Source organism: Benincasa hispida, chromosome 5 (assembly GCF_009727055.1).
Source record: "Benincasa hispida cultivar B227 chromosome 5, ASM972705v1, whole genome shotgun sequence".
NCBI classification, from domain to species: Eukaryota; Viridiplantae; Streptophyta; class Magnoliopsida; order Cucurbitales; family Cucurbitaceae; genus Benincasa; species Benincasa hispida.
In genome coordinates, this window is record NC_052353.1 from 47,409,430 (window position 1) to 47,419,840 (window position 10,411).

Sequence of the window (10,411 nt, forward strand, 5' to 3'; positions counted from 1 at the left end):
AATTATTAACCAATATTGAAGCCCGAATCTGTCCGTTTTTTTTAAATTCCGTTGTTGAATCCATTTTTTTCATTTTTTTGGTCAAAAAGTATAACGTGACAGACACATCATCATTGAACGTTGTGGCTATGACATATTATTCATGTATGGATTGTAAATCTATTGCATTTAATCCACAAATTCTACTATAAAATTATAATTTAAAAGGCTGTACAATAATTCAGGCCTTGAAAACACAAATTACAAATAATACAAATATTATGAGATTACTGTCTCTCTCCACTTGGTAAGTATGGATCCCTTCATAATTCTTCTTGAATCAACCCCCTAGCTTCAACAGTATCTGGTTATAGGCATCTTTGTCTGACCACTGTTGTTCAAATGATCACAAACAAAAAAGGTTTAAGATAAAGGATTGAAAGTGAAAATGTGATAAGAATTCATATTCAACTAACCGTGTTTATTGGGAATGTGCATAAATGGTATATTCAAGGCAAAATTCTTGTAGTGAATGTGTTGGATTTAAAGTTCCCCAAGAAAAAGTATAAAAAGGTTGCGATACCAAATATTTACTCCTTTATTGCATCTGCAAAACAAGAAAACTCAATAGTTGAATAAACGAGAGAAGCTTCTTTTTCACCTGTGCTTAAAACTGCAAGCATTCAAAAATGCACTTACCAGGAACAATTTTCACCTGAACCCTTGCTGTTGCAAGAAATCCATCTCCTCCCCACCCATTCCAAACACCTAAAAAACACACAAACAAAAAAGGTTTAAGACAAAGGATTGAAAGTGAAAATGTTATCAGAATTCATATTCAACTAACCATGTTTATTGGTAATGTACATAAAACCCCCACATTTTCTCAAGAAAACATATCACAAGAAGCAGTGGAGAAGCAAAATCAAGTAACGTCGCAGATAGTTTACCTCAGGAGTATGTGGGCTAATTTCAAGAGGGACCCACTCATCTGGGACTTTCATAAATCTTTCGAAGTCCTCAAACATGTTAACTGTGAAAATATGAGCTCTATCCAGCTTGTACCCATCAGTCTTCTCTTTAGCAAGCTCTGCCTCCTACAATATGACTGAAATTAAATGAACATCTCTCACAAGAACAGTGGTTTTTCCTGTAGTAGCATTATACTTCAAAACTCTCCCAGTGTTCTCAGCAGAAAAAACTACCTGCAAGAAGTTCCTGCACAAGAAATATAGGTATAAAAACTCTTAGAAGATTTCTACTCTTTGGCCTTAGAAATTAGAATTAAGAGACAAGCAGAAAGAAAACTAAAAAAAATCACAAAGGCCAAAGAGTCCTTTGAATGGTCTTGGAATTAGTCTAGTTAATCTAGATTTTGAACCAAATTACTGAATGTCATAACAACTTGATATTTTGGTTTATAAGAATAGAATACAATGTTTTCTTGAATAAGAACAACACCACAAGTTTTATAGAGAACATAAAGGAGATCTTCCATTCCCCTACTCCTTGTTGATCAACAAGTTTTACTTTTGATTTTCACATAACCCTCATCTATAAAGTGGTGAGCAACAAGAAAACCACCATAATATTATTAGGAAGCATCTATGGTCTTTTGATAATTAGCAAGAGAAAATCACAATAGCTTACCTTCGGTGTTATTTGGTGCTGCTATCTGTGAAGTACACATACCCTTCTTCATCAAGGTCTAGATCATTGGTGAACTTGAATGACACTCCTGCTGCTTCAGTTGAAAGAGATGTTGCCAGACCTCCTTCCGGTTCGACTTTTATCAGCCTGAAGTATGCATCTGCAATATATAAATCGCCTGTCTTCTTGTCAAACCGGAGACCCAAAGGGCGGCTACATATATGTTCATTCTTATAATAACTTAAAATTGATGGCTTAGGATCACATATCTCTAACCTGAAACCATATGGAAACAAATTAGAATGTATCGGCAATATTTAAAAACAAATACCTAGAACAAGGAAATGATAGATAAGTAATTATAAAACATCAAAATCAGAGATGCTACAAACAAATTTTGGCATGTAACAATACAGATCTATTTATCACATTTCGATGATACTATTAAAGGGAAAATTATCAGACATAACCCTCAGGGATGGATCTCGGTCGGAAAGGACCGAGAAAAACTAGACCAACTAACAGAATGCTAATTGTGAAAGATGAAAACATTTGAGGGATATTTATAACTATTCCCCCTTACTAAAAGTCTCCAAAAAGGATTTATTTAACATAACCTAAGATCATTTTCGTCTTGATGAGATGATCTTCCACGGCATATATATCTTCCACGACAAATCATTAACGTAACCTCAAATCTTCCACGGCAAGATTTGAGAGTGTAGCGTGCGGCGGCAGTCGATGAGATGGTGTCACGTATAATTTGTGTGAAAATACATTGTTCACCATTAAAATTCCCCAACTTCTCTGTCAAATATTTGTTTCCGCAATGGTAGAAACCCAACAGAAAGAAGGAGAAAAAAAAAACCTCAAGCTTCACTCCTAAACATCCGCACAACATACAAATAAAAACCATTAATCAGTACCCTTCAAACTTTAAACATATAAATTTAAGCAAAAAAAAAAAACGGATAATAATATTGATGCACTAATATACGTCAAAGCAAAAAATGAGACAAGAAAAATCTCACCCTTTCCCTCTTCATTTCCACAACTCTTCCATGGGGATGCCACGCTCCTGCGTGACGTCTCTAAACTGTTTCATCTCCTGCACGGCGACCACCGTTGCCCCTGGCATTGTTGAGGGCATTGTTACTTCCAAGTTGCTTCCCTAATGCATTCTCAACACCTGCCATTTCGAAGACAATTCTAACTGCTCCACCAGCAATCACACCAGTACCAGGAGAAGCAGGTCTTAGCATTACTTTTGCTGCTCCATAATCTCCCTCCGACCTACAATTTTCCACACTCTCCTTAGCCAATATTTACAATAACACACCGCAACCCAAGATATGAATATGACTAAAATATTATTCACTGGCATTCATAATTTGAAGGTTCCTTGTTTAGCTTCTCGTTTCCTGGAATCTGCTATACTTTTAAGTCTTTACATTTGCGTCTAAAAAGGGAAAGCATTCTGTATGTCTGTAGTTGTCCAGATGCTTAGTAGGTACTAATTCTTTCAGCCATAGAAAGAACACTAGAAGATCAATCGTAACAACAAGTTCTTTACAGTCTAATTTTAGCATACTTTAGACATAACAGTGAAATATACCAAGCCATCTACAATAGACGATTAAAAACATCATGAAGATTCAGCCACAGAAGCAGCAAACACCTCCAATGACCAACTTGCAATGAGGATTCAAAGTTCAGACTGGCTACAGACCACAGGATTCGTATTAACTAACTTAAAACAGACAAAGCCAATTTAGTGTTGAAGCAAGGATTAGAGTACTCAGCAGACAGTGAAGTAAAACATTCCTATAAATCAAAATACTCATCCAATTCTTCCTTAAATCCCATTGCAGATGTGGGATTGAACCATACAGTATCCACCTTTGAAATGGTAATGCTTGCCTTATCAACACATTGGGTTTAAGTCCCATCTTCCTAGTTGAATCTATTCCCGTTATCAGCAAACCAAAGGCTTATTATCTGTTTTTTTATTGCTTAAATTTATTATCATAAATAGTACATTATTATTATCTGTTTGACGGCTGGGCTTAAATTTATAATCTTCCTAATTGAATCAATATTCAATTACAAAAAAAACAGATTTCTTAATAAAACCATGAATGGACGGCTGGGCTTGTACCTTCAACAATGGAACGAACGGTTGGGCTTCGACAGAATGGATGGTGGATCTCGTAGAAGAAGACGACTAGATCTACTATGCCTACGCGTGAAGAACGCCAGATCTGCTATGGCTATGCGTGAAGTAAATCTGTAAATTTGTAAATCTGCTAGGCTATGCGTGAAGTAAATCTGTAAATCTGTAAATCTGCTATGGCTACGCTAGATCCTGTGAGCTTCGACACAACCTTTTATTCTCCATGTGAGTTCCTCTGGTGAGCTTTAAGATCGGGTTCTCTATACCCAACCCGAGTTCCTCTGGTGAGCTTAACGCTCCTTTGTTCCAGATCCGGTCCAGACCTTCACCTGCGCAGAATCACCCGCCAGTCCAGTCAAGCCTTTCAGCTCCGAAATTCCAGATCCGGTCAACGCCTGTGTAGCATCTGATTAATGAAAAAAATGAAAAAAAATGGTGGATCCAGATCTACTATGGTGGATCCAGATTTCCTATGGATGATCGGTGATGACAGATTGAAGTGGAAGTCGACGAAAGGGAGGGTTTTTCAGGAGAAGAGAGGGAAATGAAAAAAATGGGGGGAAGTCGGATGTTTAATGTTTAATGTTTTTTAAAAACGGATCTTTAATATTGGTTTTAAACCGACATTAAAGATTACCTACAATGTCGGTTTAAAACCGACATTAAAGATCCGTTTTTTTTTTAAAAAACAAAACTGACATTATGCATCCGATTTCACTTTTTCCAACCGACATTAAAGGTCAAAATTCTTGTAGTGATCATTCCCAAAAATTTGATATATATGATTCAGGTACCTTAAATCCTTTTGAGATCTTCATATAAATATTTTTATTAAGAGATCCATATGTTAGTATTGGTATCCTAAATCTCTTGTATTCTCATGGTTTGTAAACTTTGTATAAACAAATTGTTATTAATAAAATAATTGTTATTTTATAAGCATACACTCAATCCAATAAACTAAAGATCCTAAGTTATTTTATGTAATTTAAACAAGTACGTTGAAACATACAGATGGATCTTGTTTAAATAATAATCTAAATGGTCTATAGTTGATGGATAAGGTTGGATACCTTATCCTTGTGACGCTACGGATACAACCCGCTTTATAGGTTTTACAAGTGTTGTAAAGTGCTACAAATGAAGCAGGGGTATCCTATACAAAGAGTTTGTATAAGACCGAACCACGAAGTGATTATTCTCATTATATAATGCTATTAATAATAGAGACTTACATTTCACAAAGATGACCATAGGTGACATAACCTGAATCTTGAGTGAGTTGTGAATCCTGCTCATGAATGCACTCCTTTGATTTGTATGGGTGAGAGTAGCCAAATTGCCAACTCAATAAGCTTACCATTTTGGGAATTCGTCTGATTGGGAAATTGGGAACACAGCTACACAAGACGAAATTCACTTATTCCCTAATGTCGGGATAAGTAGATAAATTGGTCCCTTAAAGACTGATTTCGAGGCTTCAACAATATGGCCACACCCTATTCTGGCCGAGAAGGACTTGGTCATAGTTGGACTATGACTTGTTGTTCATTAGAGAAATCAGTGGTACTTAAGGAGTTAAATGTAACTATAGGGGCAAAACGATAATTTTGGCTCAGTTGTGATTGGTTATATCCAATGGATACAGAAATATATATGTAGTTCGAAGAGTGCAACTCTCGGTTTTTAGTGGAATAACCAACAATTAATGGAAAATGAGTAATTTAATTAAAGAGTTTAATTAATTATCCAAGTATCATTGGAGCTCCAATCTACACGTCCATAAGATCCCCTCTGTAGCTCAACAAGAATTTAATTGAGAATTAATTTTGGATTAATTTGAAATGTTCAAATTATTTGAGGGAATTAATTATATATGATATAATTAATTAAATTAATTATATATGTGATATAATTAATATAATATATTTGATAAATTATAATATAAAGTATTTTGAGGGGAATTAAATATTTGAACATGATTCAAATATTAATTGTATGGATGAGATTCATATAATTGAATTTAATATAAATATGATTTATATTAAATGCCATGCATTGTTGAGAGAAAATAAAACTATACGTTATATTATATTTGATACAATCTAAAACTATAGGTTATTTTATTTTATAATTTGATATAACATATAGTGTGTGTAATATATATATATATATAATAAAATGGTATTATATATGTATATACTATTCAACTAAATTAAATTAATTTATATTTTTTATTTTAATTAGAGGGGGGAGTTGTAACTCTCTCCCCCTAACTTCTCGCAAGTTACGCGAGATGGGCAAAGTGTGTGGATGTTGGATTATCTTCTTCCACAGAGAGTGGATCTTAGTTCTTTTTTAGTTCTCCGAAAACTCTCTGCAAAATTACAGGTTCTCCTCTTCCTCTTCTTCTCTCTTCCAAATTTAAGGTAGAGCCCACAACTCCCATCAATCCTCATCCCTAGAGAATACATGAGGCTTCTCTTTTGGTGGTGTCCTTTTTGGAAAAAGAGTAGTGATCTATTCGAGAGAGTTCCTGAAGAATTTGTTCTTCAAAGGTATTTGTTTCCTTTCCCTTTTCTCTAAATAAGCATGCTGTAGAGTTTAGATTAGAATGCATAATATGGTTTCTTTTAATTATGTAATTTCACAAATTCTGTAAAAAATGAAATTGGGATTGATCCCAGCATTCCGCTGCGAAAACATTCGTTGGTTTTCCCTTCACCATATAAATATGCTATGATTACAGCCATAAGATGCATATCCAGACTTTTATACAGTCAAGCCAATTAAATATCTTGATGTAATTGCATCCACTATCGGAGAATATGTCTCCTTAAAATCAATACCAGGTCTTTGTGCAACTAGTTTTGTTTTGTATCTTGTGACCTCATTATTTTCATTTCTTTTCCTCACAAATATCCATCTGTATTCCACAACACCTTCTGGTGTTCGAACGACTGGTCCAAAAACCTAACGTTTTGAATGTGAATTTAATTATGCCTCAATTGTTGCTTTCCACTAAAGTCAATCATTTCTATGTCGACATTCTGATTTTGGTTCATGATCCTCAATTTTAGATAATATCAAGAGCAATATTATACGCAAATATGTTGTTAATAATTACATTAGTTCTATTCCATTTTTTTCCTGTCATGAAATAGTTTATTGAAATATCATTATTGTGTTTAGGTATTTCACCTTCCTCACTAGTCATGTCAAGGATTTCTTTATGGGTATTTACATCCTCAGTCAAGTCTTCTTGACTATTAATTATTTTTCTTTTTTGAGGATTTTTATCTTTAGAACCCATTGGTCTACCACGCTTCTGGCGTGTTCTAGACTCATTAGTGACAACTTATTGTGTTGGGATATCAATTTTCGATGGAACATTTGTAGCTAGTATATGTGATTTAGTTTTTTTTTTTTTTTTTTTTTTTTTTGCATATATAAATGCATCTGATAGTTGATTTGCTATATTTTGCAAATGAATTATTTTTTGAACTTAAATTCACATTGATCTGTATAAGGATCTAAATGAGACAATAACGATACATTTCATGTAATTTCTTTTTCCAACTTCTTAATCTCCTAATGTTGGAAAATTTGTCTCATTAAAATGACAATCAGCAAATCATGCAGTAAATACATCTGTCAAGAGTTCAAGATATTTGATAATTGTTGGGGAATCATATCCAATATATATTCCCAGCCTCTTTTAAATACTCATCTTAGTGTGTTGTGGTGGAGCAATTGGAACATATACTGCACATCCAAAAATTTTCAGATGAGAAATATTTGGCTCATGACCATAAACTAATTGTAATCGTGAGTACTTATGATAAGCTACTGGCCTAATGCATACAAGTGACGCTTCATGCAAAATAACATGTCCCCATACAGATGAATGAAGCTTAACTCTCATAAGTAATGGTCTTGAAATTAATTGCAAACGTTTTATGAATGATTCTACTAAACCATTTTGTGTATGAACATGAGTTACGAGATGTTCAACACTTATCTCAATTGACATACAATATTTATCAAAAGCTTGGGATATAAATTCACCCGCATTATCAAGACGAATGGTCTTAATTATATAATCAAGAAATTGTATTCTTAACTTAATTATTTGAGTAAGTAATCTGATTCAGTCTTCACTTTAGCTAGTTATAGTCTAATTATTAATTTGTTTTGAAAGCAAACATCACATGATATTTTTTTAGATTGAAGAATCTTTTGGTTCTTCAATGGGTGTTCATTTGAACTCTCTATGATTTTTCTCATCATTATAGATCCTAGATGACCCAATCGGTCATGTCAAATTATAAATATGTCTGGATTCATGACCTTCAGGTTCATTATTGCATATGTTTCAATTACTCGTATATCAATATGGTACAATCCAGAAGATAAAGCAGATAATTTTTCCAATATATGTTTTTCATTTGAGATAGTGGATATGATATATAGATATTCCACATTATTCTTACTATCAGTCTCAATATGATAACCATTGCAACGTATATCTTTAAAACTTAGAATATTTCTCTTTGATTGACTAGAGAACAATGCATTGTCAATTGTAAATTTTGTTCCTCGAGGCAAAATAATATTTTTTTTCCAAAACCTTCAATCAAATTTGCAGAACCTGATATTATATTTACTTTTGCTTTCAGCATTGTTAATTTGGAAAAGTATTTTTTATTTGTAAGTATTGTATGTGTAGTTGCACCGTTTGCCAGACATATATCTTCTTTGCTCATTTTTTAAACATTCAACATATGAAAATGATCTATGTTTCTTCATTAAAAGAAAATAATTACAATAAGAAAAACAACTCTTAAAATATACAAAAGTTACTAAAAAAAATATATATATAAAGATGGATAAAAGAAAACAACAACATTAAGTATAGATATTCTCAAAGTCAAAAGAAACACTTGATGTGCCACCAACTATGCTAATCTTCTCTTCAGGAGATTCAAAGAAGTCCATCACATCTAAATCTGTCATATAGGATAGGTCAAATATGTCATTATCTTGGTATGCAAAGTTTTTTTCTCTTTTTCCTTCAGAGAGGCTTGATAGAGGTCAACTAAGTATTTTGACGTACGACAGGTACATGACCAATGTTCAGTCATTCCGCATCGAAAGTATTTATTTTCAACACTCTTTGAACTTTTATCTTGTGGAGTTTTTCCTTTGTGATCATCATTTTGTATAGTTCTTTTAAAATTTAAATGATTAGAACGACCAATACAAAAATAATAATTATTTCTTCCTCTGCCACGGTCACGACCTCGACCGTGACCATGACCTCGATCACGATTATTATTAAAATTCATAGCATTCACTTCAGGAAATGGTGTCGTTTCGGTTGGTCAAGATTCATGATTTTTCATCAATAACTTGCTATTTTGTTCGGCCTCAAGAAGATACGAAATTAATTCAGAATATTGTTTAAAACTTTTCTCTCGATATTGCTGCTGCAGGAGTATATTCGAGACATGAAATATAGAGCATCAGTAATTTTTTCTCCACTTAACAACAATTTTGAACTAATTTTAAATAATGCAGAATTATAATCACTTACTGATTTAAAATCTTGTAGCCTTAAATACGTCCACTCATAACGAGCTTTAGGAAGAATAACTGTCCTTTGATGATCATACCTTTCTTTCAAATTTTTCCACAAGATACGAGATCTTTTATTGTAAGATATTTCATTTTTAATCCCCCTCGTGGAGATGATGACGAAGGAAAATCATAGCATTTGTTTTGTCCTGACTGGATGTCGGATTTCCTTATTTAATTGTTTCTTTCAAGTTCATAGCATCCAGGTGAATTTCGACATCGACACCCATGAAAAATAATTATTATCAAATGTCAAAGGCTTCGAATTCTAATTTTGTAAGGTTTTTCATGGCAACACTATCACAAAATATTGTATTTATATTAGAAATTTAATATGTACTAAATATGAAAAATAAAATTTAATTTATTAATTATAACGAAGAGGGAAAACCGACATACATTTAGGACCTACCTTTAGTGGAGAAAACGATAGGAGCTTATGTTGATAATGTGTTGTGAAATTGAGGAGCAAACGAGAATTCGAATATGGAGAAAATATAATATAATAATAATAAAATATAATTAAAATAACTAAAATCATGAAATAACTAAAATTATAAAATTGGATAATAGAAAATCTAGTGGAATTTGAAGTGGATTTCTTACCAATGGGTGTGTCATTTTAAGATCCACCAAATACCACTATTTATAGGCAAAGTGGCAAATAAGATGTGGACTTACATGGACACCAAGCATGGATAACTACAAAGACACATGGACAATATGAAGGGTGACATATGACTTTTGGGACACTAAGCAATGAACATCTATTTATTATTATAATATTTAGAATAACGTACAAATTTTATCCACGAGTAAAAAAAAGACTTTGCTATTAATACCCTATTTGATAATAATTTTGTTATAGAGTTGGTTTTTTTTAAATACTAAATTATGTAAAAAAAAAAAAAAAAAAGAACATAACATGTGCCTGAACTTTGTCTTATCAAAATTTTCAAAAATACCCTTAAA

General features: G+C 32.9%; 1 long non-coding RNA gene across 5 annotated transcripts; it reads right to left on the minus strand.

Annotated features, from left to right (window-relative positions):
* Nucleotides 1-348: 348 nt before the first annotated feature.
* LOC120078149 lies at nucleotides 349-4,373 on the minus strand. 5 transcript variants are annotated; one of them, XR_005481931.1, is made up of 7 exons: nucleotides 3,788-4,373; nucleotides 2,661-2,922; nucleotides 1,630-1,905; nucleotides 930-1,197; nucleotides 679-747; nucleotides 456-586; nucleotides 349-370 (listed from the first exon to the last, which is right to left on the minus strand). It is a non-coding gene; the product is annotated as an uncharacterized LOC120078149 (long non-coding RNA). The 5 variants fall into 5 exon arrangements; XR_005481929.1 differs by having other exon boundaries at nucleotides 1,630-2,511; XR_005481930.1 differs by having other exon boundaries at nucleotides 2,247-2,922.
* Between the last annotated feature and the right edge of the window lie 6,038 nt (nucleotides 4,374-10,411).